The sequence below is a fragment of the Salmo salar genome, chromosome 07 (genome assembly GCF_965601325.2).
Source record: "Salmo salar chromosome 07, fSalSal1, whole genome shotgun sequence".
In the NCBI taxonomy this organism is placed as follows: Eukaryota; Metazoa; Chordata; class Actinopteri; order Salmoniformes; family Salmonidae; genus Salmo; species Salmo salar.
In genome coordinates, this window is record NC_138297.1 from 24,027,672 (window position 1) to 24,042,151 (window position 14,480).

The window sequence follows — 14,480 nt, forward strand, 5'->3', positions numbered from 1 at the left end:
CACAGTGATACAAACCAACATCAGTATGGGCAAATTAAAACTCAAGTCATCCTTCGCAGCTCAAGACAAGATGTATTTGCGAAATCTCCCTAGAAATATACTTTTTCATAGTAAGTTGGTACATGGGTACAAGTCCATGTCCCGGTGGTCGCAATATTGGAGATAGCTTCATGAGATTAGACATGCCCCCTGAGCCCACTCAGACACTCTTGACACACATTCCAAATGGGAACTACAAATGTGTCTCATGCGCACAGTGCAATATCACAATAAACACATCCTTCAGACACCCACATACACGTAGAAAAAACCCTGTTCGGGGTATCATCTCATCACCTGTTCATGTGGGAAAGCCTATGTAGGACAAATTAAAATACAATTAAAACAACGCATAGCTGCACACCGCAACTCAATCAGGTGTAAGAACATTGACTATCCAGTAGCAGCTCACTTTGTTGAAGCTAACCATCCAATCTCCTCCCTCAAATACACAGGCATTGAGCATGTTGCTCTACCAAGGAGAGGAGGTAACATGGAGATCCTACTACTACAAAGGGAGGCTTACTGGATATCCTATGTAAAAACATTGACCCCTAGTGATCTGAATATTGACTGTGATCTCAGGCACTTCTTATGAACAATTATATATTTTTTGAAAAAGTCTTATAAATTGATATATTCTTTCTAGAGCTAATCAGCGTACACCCAATATGTTCCCCCTGTTGATGATGCTTACTATGCATTATGGTTGAACCAAAATAACAATTAAATATGTGAAATTGAATTAAACTATAATGTATGTTGATGCTAATATTATGTACACTACCATTCAAAGGTTTGGGGTCACTTAGAAATGTCCTTGTTTTTGAAAGAAAAGCACATTTTTTGTTCAATAAGAAACATCAAATTTATCTGAAATACAGTGTAGACATTGTTAATGTTGTAAATGACTATTGTAGCTGGAAACAGCTGATTTTTTTATGGAATATCTACATAGGCATACAGAGGCCCATTATCAGCAACCATCACTCCTGTGATCCAATGGCACGTTGTGTGAGCTAATCCAAGTTTATAATTTAAAAGGTTAATTGATCCCTTTTGCAATTATGTTAGCACAGCTGAAAATTGTTGTTCTGATTAAAGAAGCAATAAAACTGGCCTTCTTTAGACTAGTTGAGTATCTGGAGCATCAGCATTTGTGGGTTCGATTACAGGCTCAAAATGGCCAGAAACAAAGACCTTTCTTCTGAAACTCCTCAGTCTATTCTTGTTCTGAGAAATGGAGCTATTCCATGCGAGAAATTGCCAAGAAACTGAAGATCTTGTACAACGCTGCGTACTACTCCCGTCACACAACAGCGCAAACTGGCTCTAACCAGAAGAGAAAGAGGAGTGGGAGGCCCTGGTGCACAACTGTGCAAGAGGACAAGTACATTAGAGTGTCTAGTTTGAGAAACAGATGCCTCACAAGTCCTCAACTGGCAGCTTCATTAAATAGTACCCGCAAAACGGTGTTAAAACAACAGTTTCTTTGATACATTGAAAATTCCATACAAATGTTTGTTACTAAAAGCAGTTTAATTATGCTACAAATAGTAACATTTCTTCTTGTAGTCTTTGTGACAGTGGTGATATATTTCACTGCTGCTGCAGGTATCTGACATCAGAGTACACTGCATCCTCTCTGCTGGTCTTCTCTCTCACTCTTCTAGAGGAGGAGGACTTCTTCTTGGGGGTGAAACTGACAGCTGCATAGTTCAAACACGTCACTGTCTTGATTCTGAGGGGTTGGAGCCATGAGGAAATGCATTATGATGATAGCATGATCTACTATATAACGTTTCTATTCTCCTATGGAAGAAAACACTCTACAAAAGAAATGACTGTTCAGACTGTACACCCACTACAATGACCTGACAGTCAGTGGAACAGTGACAGACAGAAGTTCCACAGAAAAATAAACAATGATCACAAATATAAGTAGGCTACATCTAGTACAGTGACATATTACTTGCAAGAAAGCTTAATAACAAAAAATGCACAAATAAGTTGAGTACTAGCTGTAAGGAAAGTTAAATGGCAGTTTCTTGTAAAAACTATAAATATTATATATTTATAAATGTTGACAAGTTTATCTGATTTCTCTGAGACATTGGGACATCAGTCCTCCCTTCAAAGAGATTGAAATAGAGAAAGGCCAGCTATTATTTTTTATGACAATCTATCTATTTTTAACCTCATACAGTTAATTAACAATGCTGATATGTTGGGCATTTAATGAATATTTACAGAATGTACATTGCATAGAGATTCATGTAAAATTAGACACATCAGTTGTAACATCACATACATTGGATACATTAGATATAACGTAATACCTCTGCTATCTCTGTTGTCTGCACAACGCCCAGACAAGTAGAAGGGTCACTATCCCCAGAATGATGTTGAAGACGACCAAGGCCAGAACAGTAGGACTCAGATCAAATGGAGAATCATGCTCTGGAACTGTGGAAAGGGTATCAGAGAATTCATATTGTATTCATGAGCGCTTAGGAAGATCATCAAACAGTAAAGTATGGCATCAAAAGCTGATGGTGATATTGTATAGCTTGTTGAGACAAATGAGGTCATTTGGAGGTAGGCTGCTTGCACGAATATACTGTATTGTTGGGGATATTTACAGATTAAATGGGATTTACCTTGAATGTTCAGCTTGGTCCCATTCCCAAACTGTATCACCCCACATGAGGCCACAGCACAGTAGTAAGTCCCAGCATCAGAGAAGCTGAGGTTCCTCTTGGGGAGGTTGTAGACACAGCTCTGTGTAGGAGACCCAGCCTCAGGGCTCTTCTCACACTGATCACTCCTGTCTCCATGGGAGTAAAGGATTCCTGGATGTAGAAGAGACTGCTGTACATGCTGTCAGAGAGATGGATCCTGAAAAGAAACACCCCAAAGATAAAGATGCAACTCCTTCTTCCACTGCAGATACATCTGTAGATGGTGATATTAAAGAAGAGCAACTTCTAAAAGGGAGTCACTTACCTCTGCACTGCAGACACTTTCTCTGGTTCATCTTGTACATGATGCAAGCAAGGACAATGATCAGGATTAACGAGAAAGCCAATCCTACACCCAGGCAGTACACCAAGAGAAGAAGGTCTGCCCTATGGCCTGTGGACATTCAAACATTGATAGAGGACGCTCAGAATAGCAAGTAAATGTATGTTCTACACAGTAGATTAGTAAAATAAAGAAAAAGATTCAACCGTATCAACTACCTTGAATGTCCAGCTTGGTCCTATTCCCAAACAGTATCTCCCCACATGAGGCCACAGCACAGTAGTAAGTCCCAGCTTCAGAGTGGCTGAGGTTCCTCTTTGGGAGGTTGTAGACACAGCTCTGTGTAGGAGACCCAGCCTCTGGTATCTTCTTACACTGATCACTCCTGTCTCCATGGGAGTAAATGATTCCTGGACGGGATTCTCGTGAGCCATGTCTGAACCAATAGACACTGTGTTCTCCTACACAGGTCTCAGTGTGTATTGTACAGTTCAGAGACACAGAGTCTCCTGGCTGGACTGACTCAGACACAGGCTGCTGGAGCACAGTCATGTTTCTGGACCCTGAACCTGACAGGAAGGTTTATAAGTCAGTAAATCTGTTCCCTATGTTGTGTCCCAACTTATCATTGTTGAAATCATACACAGTCATATCTGATTATGCAAATACAGCATAATTAAGCCATTGTATCAAAAACGCAAAGATGAAAAGCCCTCAGATTATAGTCGCAGAAAATGTGTTACAATTTCCTTTCTTTGTAAATTCAGATGTTGTACCTTTCACAATGAGAATGGCTCCTTCTTCAAACTCCACCTGGTTGGCATAAGAGTTCCCACAGTAATATGTGGCTGAATCAGAGAGCTGCATGTCTGAGATCTTTAGGTGATTCATTTCTTCACCGCTTTGCACTGAGAAGCGAGTGTTACCCTTAAATTCATGGTAAAATGTTGCATTCTTGTTATACTTGTAAAAGACTGATAAGATTTGAAGATTGTCACCCAATGTTTCCTTGTACCACATAAAGTACAGTGCCCTGTTGCCTTTATAGAAGCAGTGCAAAGTCACTGTCTCTCCAACATTGGCTGTAACAAGATGAATTTCCGAGGATTGTGCAGCAGCTAGAATACACACAGAGACATGATCCGTTACTTACGCAAGTTCTTTATATACCCCAAAAATCTATGAATTGCAAAAATAAAGTATCTGAGTGTACATCCCTTAAGCAGACAAGAAGTGCCAGTATCAGACACAGTGATATCATATTTGAAGATGTCCTCTTCACAACCTGTGTCTTGAGTGGAAAAGTCCACCCATGTAGACCCCACTTTAACTATGGTGTTATTGGTGATTGGTCGAACTGGACGTGTCATTTTTGTTAACATCTTATTCAGCCAACCATGGTCTTCGTAACTAAAAATCACTCATAGAATCCATGCAAAGTGAACCAGTGCTTACTGTATAGGATATTATGTTGAGGGTGGGTGAAGCATAGACAGTTTGTGGTGTCTAGATGAATCTTTTTTTGTGGGGGAAACGTATAGTTTGCTATGTGGGCACCAGCTGAATCAAAGATGTCCAACAATGAGGCAATGTGTAAAGAGAATATATGAATATCCTTCACTTAATTTGGTTAAAAGTATAATATTATGTGATAAGTATGCAGTAGATTTTCAAGCATACCTTACAAATTCATGTACCTGTATCCTCTTGTTGTCAAACTCAGTTGTGTGCCTTAGATAGATTTAGCCCCACCCCATGCAACAGTTACAGGGAGTAATACTGATGACCTATAGGGGGACTGTTATACATACTTTTACATTTTAGTCATTTAGCAGACACTCTTATCCAGAGCGACTTACAGTAGTGAATGCATACATTTCATACCATTCCTTGTTTTGTATTTTTTTTTGTACTGGCCCCCCGAGAGTATCAAACCCACAACCCTGGCGTTGCAAACACCATGCTCTACCTACTGAGCCACAGGGAAGGCCATAGAACATATCCTGATTTGTAGGGTGAACAGGGGTGGAGCATTACTGTGAGAGTATGTGGGGAAAACACTGACAGAGTGAAAGTCAGTCTTATCCCTGTCATTCATGTACTAACTCAAGTGTAGGCTACTAGTTGAGCGTTTAGTAGGGGTGTACCTCAGTGGGTAGGCCTCTTCACTGTAGCCTAGTATACATTAATACAATTTTTAACTCAGTAAACAAATGATTGTAGTTTGAATGAATTAAACCTATGATCTTGTAAGTGACCAGATACAGGCTACATGGCATACAGTATATAAGTGGACTATGATGCTAATTGTCATGGTTGTGAATAACATTGAAAGAATGAGAGAAAACAGAGTGACACCACATAGACATCCTGCTGAAAACCACATAGAGACACAGGGTGTGTAAAAGGCCAGCAGGCCTGTCCAAAGCGTAGAGACAGCCTTGTTTTGTGCTCACAACAGACCACAGTGTGCAGGTACCTGTGAACATCTCGCTGTGTGGGTGCATGCATGGGTGGGTTTAGCATTTATCAGTAGGATGGTTCTGCAGAAGCCCTCTGCACACATTCATACAGACATCCTGTACTTACAGAACACAGGAGAAGGGACAAGTCTATTTTAGTCAGTATCAGTTGTTTAAATGTATATTAATTAATACTAAAAGAAGCAACTTATACATGGATTTCAGAAGAGCAATTTAATCAACTGATATACAACTTTTTAAACAAGGTCACTGGCCATTCATTTTTAGAATGCAAAACAACTCAGCAATCTCAACAAATACTAATTTTCAATACAAGGTGATGATATTTCCAACATTTACTGCAAAAAGTCCATCGACATTTGTCTTAGATTGATCTATTTCCTGGTGGTGTAGATGATGATGAAGATGGTCAGACAGCAGACGAGAACTCTAGTTCTTATGATGGAGAGAAGGACCAGGATTCTCATCTGTTGATCATCAGAGTGACCACGCTCAACATCCAGCTTGGTCCAGTTCCCAAACAGTATCTCCCCACATGAGGCCACAGCACAGTAGTCCCAGCATCAGAGAGGCTGAGGTTCCACTTGGGGAGATCGTAGACACAGCTCTGTGTAGGAGATCAATCCTCATAGTTCTTCTCACACTGATCACTCCTGTTTCCATGGGTGTAAATGATTCCTGGATGGGATTCTCCTGAGCGATGTCTGAACCAATAGACACTGTGTTCTCCTGCACAGGTCTCAGTGTATATTGTTCAGTTCAGAGTCTCAGAGTCTCCTGGCTGGACTGACTCAGACAAACCCTTCTGTGCAACAGACATGTTGTTGGACTCTAATTCTGAAAAGAGTGACCGAGTAAGATCATGGTGTGTCAATTGTATTGTCGTACTAGATTTTTTTATGAACAATTTATTTTGTATATTTAGAATTTCATGAATGCAAAATGAAAATCCAAAACAAAGACCTAAGTTAGTTAAACTTTGACAATCAAATCTGCTCCTTGTCCAAATGTGACCTTGCCCACTTCAACAGCAGCACAGTAGTATGCATCTGAGTCCCCTAACTGTGTCTTACGGATGGTCAGGTTAAAGCTGTCAACTCCTCTCTTCACAATCAGACGTTTAGTCCCAGTGAAGTCCTTGGTAATGTTATATAACTTATTTGTTTGAGAATTTGTAAGGGCTGACGTGAGAGAGAGTGGACCAAAACGCAGCGGAGTTAGTGTTCATCATATTTAATTAAGAAAGAACACTATACAAACAAAACAAGAAAAAACCGACAGCCAAACAGTCCTGTCAGGTGAACCAAAATGACAGAAACAATTACCCACAAAACCCCAATGGAAAAACATGCACTTTTGTGTGACTCCCTATCAACAACAACGAACTTCAGCTGTGCCTGATTGGGAGCCACACACGGCCCAAAACAAAGAAATACAAAAACATAGAAACAGAACATAGAACGCCCACCCAATGTAACACCCTGGCCTAACCAAAATAAAGAACAAAACCCCTCTCTATGGCCAGGGCGTTACAGAATTAGAAATATCATAAACAGTGTCACCATCTTTGAATATAACATATTGAGTGGAAAAGGTCTACCCAAGTGTACAACACTTCAACAATTGGCTAATGGGTGATTGGTTGAACTGGACCTAATCTTCTTTGTTGACTCCTCATTGAGACGAACATGGTCTTGTTGTCTATTGCAACCTACAGAGGCACACAGTCTACTGGCTGGCCTCACTGAGACACAGGATGCTGTAAAATGCAAGTAATTGTCTTGAAGGTTTTACTTGTTTGGTGGTTTGTGGTTTTCTCACCTCTCTGGAGAACCCTGGTTCAAAATATGAGGCTAATTGTTTTCTCACACTTACTTTAATTAAATCAAGTGGATCTTGCCTCCGTTGCAGAAGACAAGAAAAACCAAGTGTACCTAAAGTATTTGAAAGAGAACAAAACTATTATTATTTTGAACAGGTCATTCAGCAGTCAGAATACTCCAGATTACCCTTAGGAGGGCTGTTTTACATCGACCATGTCTTGTCGAACGGTTAACAGCATTGGGCCAGTAACCAAAATGTCGCTTGTTTAGATCCACGAGCCGACTAGGTGAGAAATCTGTGGCACTTAACCCTACTTGCTCCGGTAAGTTGCTCTGAATAAGAGTGTCTTCTAAATTACTCAAATGTAAGTGTGAACAGGAGTAGAGCATTGGAAGTGTTAATGGGATAAACACCTACAGCATGAAACAAGTCAATTGTATGTCAGTCTCATTCACTGAAACATGCATTAACTTTAGTGTAACACCTGTGAGTGCATCACTGATTGGACACCCCAGCCTAATGTAACTAATACACATGACACACTTTATCCACTCTATATCACTCTCTGGTTAGTGTTGTTCTCATAGGAGGCAATCTATCATAAGGAGGATCCTCCTCTATTGGTCTCCTTACAGAGAACCCTGCAGTAGTCCTAGAACACTTGTCTGATTGAGAATGCACTAGTTCTCCCATGACATCATCTTAAAATGGCCCCTCACTCTGAGCCCATAGATGTAGAATAGATGGTTCTGTATTATGACATGAGATGCTTAACTTGGAGAGTTCAATAGAGTTCATAAACAGTTCTTTGTGGTTTCTAACTGATTTCAGATAACTATTTATATCTGAGTAAGTTTATAAAGAACTGGTTTGCTGTGACTGCAAGCTGTCAGTAGGAACATAAACAACAGTAACAAATGCGAAAACTACTGACTGACACCAGATAGACATCCTGCTGAAAACCACAGAGACACAGAGAGCAGGTAGGAGGGTCCTGTGTGTACAAAGCCAGCAGGCCTGACCAAAGAATAGATATAGCCTCGTACTTAGAGCAGACCGTAAGTACCTGTGAACTTGTTAGATGTGTGTGCGGGGATGTGAGTGTCATGCTATCAACTCGTCTAAAAGAAGGTCAAGACATTTCAGTGGACATGAAGAAAATAGGTTGTGTGCCTTACTCATGCAAAGACTCCCTGGAACTCAATTAAAAAACTACACACTCAAACAAATGAGTCATTGTCTTCATCATACAGATCACTCTACCACCTGTTTCATTTTGAGTGATTGTTGCTCCTTGTTACTAAGCTACACTTTATTATAACTATGTTGAGGTTAGTAGTAATGACCCAGTGATGATGACTGTCTAGCCTGTTCGGTAGCTGCTATTTAAATACGCTGGAAATGATTTTTAACATGTTATAGATGTGTAATAACTATATTACCTTGTTATAGATTCTTCATAGCTACAAGTTACTGCCAACTCTACCGTTGAGGGAGTTATGGGGACTTCCATGAACACTGCTGCTCCCTGTTGAAAAATAAATGGATTAGAGTCCTGCAAGGTGCCCTTATACATATTCACATTTTGTCAATAGTTTGTGAAAACTGCTCAGTTACAATGTGAACATGGTCATATTTGAAATCAGTCTCTCAACCATATCAATTCTGTTCAAAGTCTATTTAGCTAAGAAGTACATTTTTAGTTCAGTCTTTTGTTACGGAGAGAGAGAGTTGGGCTCTTAGTGACATGGATGCTGGTGGTTTTGATGGTGTGTGAAAAGTGAGTGTGGTGAGGACTGACGGTGATTGCTGGGGGTTAGAGTTGAGTTTGCGGAAGTGGAACATCTATTCAGAGCAGTCAGAACACCAGAGTGCTGTGATACAGGATACAGCTAAAAGAAGACAGTTTGAGAGGCTAAAACACCAGCAATAGAAACATATTTACAGTTATTATGCAACCAACCATATTTTTTACATTGAGCATAGGCTTGATATGGTTGTTGCACGCTGAATCTGTGGGTGAAAGTGTTGTAGAAATTTAAGGACAGAGAAATATATGAATGAAAATCAAACAATTCCTCTCTATGAAAGCAGTTGAATGTTTTATTTGATCAAAATGGAACATCAGTATCAATGTAAGTAATTGTAACTTACAATGAAAAAGCCACAGTCAAACATACAGTGTAAAAAACACAGAATCAATGCAAGTTAATAAAGAGGAAAAGTTGACATTTCAGTCCATGTTTTGGCGTCTCACACCAGAGTACACAGTGTCTGTCTCCATGGCGCTCCTCTGTCTCCCGGCCTTTGGTTTCTTGTGGACGACGTTCAGAGCGGCGTAATGGAGAGTATCAGGCTCTTGATCCTAAGAGGAATAACAAAAATGAAAATATTTGCAATTAGACTAAATATAACACTATAGTGAAACAATCCTCCAATAAAATTTATATTTTCATATTTTGATTGAAGGAAAAACACATTGATTCAGCAACAACTAAATAAGTGTTAGGTCAGGTTACCTGGTTATCATGACTGGGGACTGCAGGAGCACTTGGCTGAAGGTGCGTTCCTTTTAATCAAACACAAATAATCAATACAATCATCATCATCCTTCAATGAAGATCTTTTATGACCAATTTTGACTAAAACATGTCAACTAATGTAACAGTACCAACAATTGATAAGCATACTGTATCTTGCACAATAATATTGCTTACCTATGCACTTGCTCATCTTGTACAAAACACAAGTAAGGACAATGATGAGGAGGACACACAAACCCAACGCTACGCCAAGGCAATACATGAACAGAAGATGGTCCTCCTTACAACCATCTGTGAAATATCAAATAGGGATAGAGACACTGAGACACTGAGGAATAAAGCTATGACAATGTTAGAGACACCAACAAGACTCGGCCTGATCTGAGAGTCAAACTTTCTTCTCTCATATACAAAGATAACTGAATGATATAGGAAAGACAAAGATATCTGAATGATATAGAAATACAAAGATATCTGAAGGATATAGGAAAGACAAAGATATCTGAATGATATAGAAAAAACAAAGATATCTCAGTGATATAGAAAAACAAAGATATCTGAATGATATAAAAACAAAGATATCTGAATGATATAAAAACAAAGATATCTGAATGAATTAAAACAAAGATATCTGAAGAATTAAAAAAGTATATAAACGATACCTTGCCTGTAATCTAAAGAACTTTGATTATATAGATGTCAGAAGTATCACCTACGATCAATGTCCAGCTTGGTCCCGTCTCCAAACAGTATCTCCCCACATGAGGCCACAGCACAGTAGTAACTTCCAGCATCAGAGAGGCTGAGGTTCCTCTTCGGGAGGTTGTAGACACAACTCTGTGTAGGAGACCCAGCCTCAGAGCTCTTCTCACACTGATCACTCCTGTCTCCATGGGTGTAAATGATTCCTGAGCAGGATTCTCCAGAGCCATGTCTGAACCAATAGACACTGTGTTCTCCTGCACAGGTCTCAGTGTGTATTGTACAGTTCAGAGTTACAGAGTCTCCTGGCTGGACGGATTCAGACACAGGCTGCTGGAGCACAGACATGCTGTTGGACTCTGAGTCTGAAGAGAGTGAGTAACTAAAGTAAAACTAAGTGGGTGAAAAACAAGCCATGTATTCATCACTAGCATTTGATGAACTAGTTGCAAAAACATACTAATATACAGTGCCATACATTTTTAAAATGAAGAAGCAAATGTTTAGTCACCTTTGACAATTAAAACAGTTCCCTCTTCAAATGTTTGCTCATAGATGGCTGTAGTGGAACAATAGTATGTAGCTGAGTCCCCTGGCTCTGTCTTGGATATGGTCAAGTTACAGCTGTAGTCTCCTCTCCTCACACCCAAACGTTTGGTCTCAGTAAAGTCCTTAATAAAGTTGTTGGAATAATAACTATCTTGGCCAAAATAAAGAGATGACGCCATGTGAAGGGGTTTCTGTCCAAAACTCTGCTTGAACCAAATAAACCTGGTCACTGACTCATCTGAACAAAGACAAGTGAGAGTCACAGTACCTCCCAGCTCAGTAACCATCACAGGGGTTGGTTGGATTACGTTTGGTTTGGTAAAAGCACCAACTGTCAAAGCAAACAAACAAAATGGATCAAAGACAAAGACATGTTCCTCTCTGTTGAGTGCTAAGAACCTTGGCGTGATCCTGGACAACACCCTGTCATTCTCCACTAACATCAAGGCGGTGACCCGATCCTGTAGGTTCATGCTCTACAACATTCGCAGAGTACGACCCTGCCTCACACAGGAAGCGGCGCAGGTCCTAATCCAGGCACTTGTCATCTCCCGTCTGGATTACTGCAACTCGCTGTTGGCTGGGCTCCCTGCCTGTGCCATTAAACCCCTACAACTCATCCAGAACGCCGCAGCCCGTCTGGTGTTCAACCTTCCCAAGTTCTCTCACGTCACCCCGCTCCTCCGCTCTCTCCACTGGCTTCCAGTTGAAGCTCGCATCCGCTACAAGACCATGGTGATTGCCTACGGAGCCGTGAAGGGAACGGCACCTTCATACCTCCAGGCTCTGATCAGGCCCTACACCCAAACAAGGGCACTGCGTTCATCCACCTCTGGCCTGCTGGCCCCCCTACCTCTGAGGAAGCACAGTTCCCGCTCAGCCCAGTCAAAACTGTTCGCTGCTCTGGCACCCCAATGGTGGAACAAGCTCCTTCACGACGCCAGGACAGCGGAGTCAATCACCACCTTCCGGAGACACCTGAAACCCCACCTCTTTAAGGAATACCTAGGATAGGATAAAGTAATCCTTCTAACCCCCCCCCCTTAAAAGATTTAGATGCACTATTGTAAAGTGGTTGTTCCACTGGATATCATAAGGTGAATGCACCAATTTGTAAGTCGCTCTGGATAAGAGCGTCTGCTAAATGACTTAAATGTAATGTAATGTAACATGGATAAACCATTTTTACCCATTACAGACAGAACATCCACTTAACTTATCATATTTAAACTACATACTAGAAATAATTAAAAAATAAACTCAATTAAAATGTCTTACACTTACACAAGTTGATGTAAAACAAAAATACTTCTCTATTCATCATTGTAGCATTAGTCCTTTCTGTACTGTATAGTGTGTGGATCTGACAGTGGGACATCTTATATGCACCTTATACTGTATATGATGGCATTTTACATGTACCTTTCATACAGTAGGAGGGAACACTGAAACGAGAGATTTTATTGGCCGACTACAATTTTAGAAGTGTGTCCTCTGGCTTACCATAGTTTGAGCTTCCTTCTAATTACTTTTTAAGACATTATAAAGCAGGTCAGAGTAACTGGATCAAGGAAATCAAATATTTGCTTGATACGGCTGCTTCTTTTTTGAGAGAAATGAAACATTTACCTAAATTCTTTCTCTTTTGATGTTTGGAAATTATACAGTGAATGATCTTTAGTGCTGATAATACTACCTACCCAAACACAGCCCAGCCCAATGGTTAAAGTAACCCATCATGTAAATTTACCCACCACTGCATAAAAGCTGCACCAATAAAATCTAATATTAGTTGTAAACGCAATAGCATTGAATAATATCTATTTTTTTTCAAACCTTTGTTTGGTACCAATACTTTCTCTTTTTCCATGAAGGAAGAGTTGACAAAACTATTGAGATGACACTCAATCTGAATCTGCACTTTCTCCTCTTGTTGAATGCTTTACTGTAGGTTAAACGTTTTCAACTCGAGACCCAATTGAGAAATTGGCTGTCCTCCCGTGACCAAAATCGTCCTCCAATGACCAGACATTTGAAGAAATAGCCTGTGATTATAGATGTTTTCTCATAACTCAGGAGCCATAGTTTAAGAAACCCTGCACAGTTTAGGGTTTGGGAAATGCTTTTAGCTCGTGGTTTGTATTCTTGACATACTTTGCACATCTAACTGAGCGGCAGGTGTCTGGTGTTTACGGTCCAGATGAACAGAAGAGTTGCGTTTACTATTACACACAAATATTTTCCCGTACTATCTGTCGGCAGGTGGACTGAAAATCTGGCGAGAGAGAGAGAGAGAGAGAGAGAGAGCATAATGGACATTTCATCCCCCAGTGTTAGTCTATGAGAGACCCAGTGATGTTCACCTCAGCAGGTCTCACTCTACACTGAGCTGCTCCTTCCTGTCACTCACACCACAGGAAGTGATGCGTACCCTCACTGGCCCCTCCTCTACCTCAGACCGCAATCATATTCTCCTTATGAACTGCTTCTCGGAATAGGGGGCTGTGATTGTCAAAAACAAATTGTCAAAGACTCAAGCCAACATAGTCATAGAATGTTCTCTCTGCTGCCGCACGGCAAGCGGTACCAGAGCGTCAAGTCTAGGTCCAAGAGGCTTCTAAACAGCTTCTACCAGCAAGCCATAAGACTCCTGAACACCTAATCAAACGGCTACCCAGACTATTTGCGTTGCCCACCCCCCCCTCTTTTACACCACTGCTATTTTCTTTTTTAACCTTTCTTTAACTAGGCAAGTTAGTTAAGAACAAATTCTTATTTTCAATAACAACCCACTGTTGCTAGGCTAACTGCCTTGTTCAGGGGCAGAAGGACAGATTTTTACCTTGTCAGCTCAGGGATTTGATCTTGCAACCTTCAAGGACTAGTAATAGTCCAACGCTCTAACCACTAGGCTACCCTGCCGCCCACCTGCTATTCTCTGTTGTTATCATCTACGCATGGTCCCTTTAATAGCTCCACCTACACATACATATTAACTCAACTAACCGGTGCCCCCTGCACATTGACTCTGCACCGGTACCCCCTGTATATAGTCTCGCTATTGTAATTTTACTCCTGCTCTTTAATTACTTGTTACTTTTATTTCTTATTCTTATCCATATTTTAAAAAACTGCATTGTTGGTTAGGGGCTCGTAAGTAAGCATTTCAATGTAAGGTCTACACCTGTTGTATTCGGTGCATGTGACTAATATAATTTGATTTGATTTGATCAGTACAAAGCCAAGACAGGAAATACTAAGGGGGAATTACATCATGACAAAGGCAATTTTGGTTTAACTCTTTATTTGTCTTTAG

At 40.5% G+C, this 14,480-nt stretch overlaps 1 pseudogene; it reads right to left on the minus strand.

Annotated features, from left to right (window-relative positions):
• Window positions 1-1,638: 1,638 nt before the first annotated feature.
• On the minus strand, window positions 1,639-4,433 carry LOC106608710 (uncharacterized; annotated as a pseudogene).
• Between the last annotated feature and the right edge of the window lie 10,047 nt (window positions 4,434-14,480).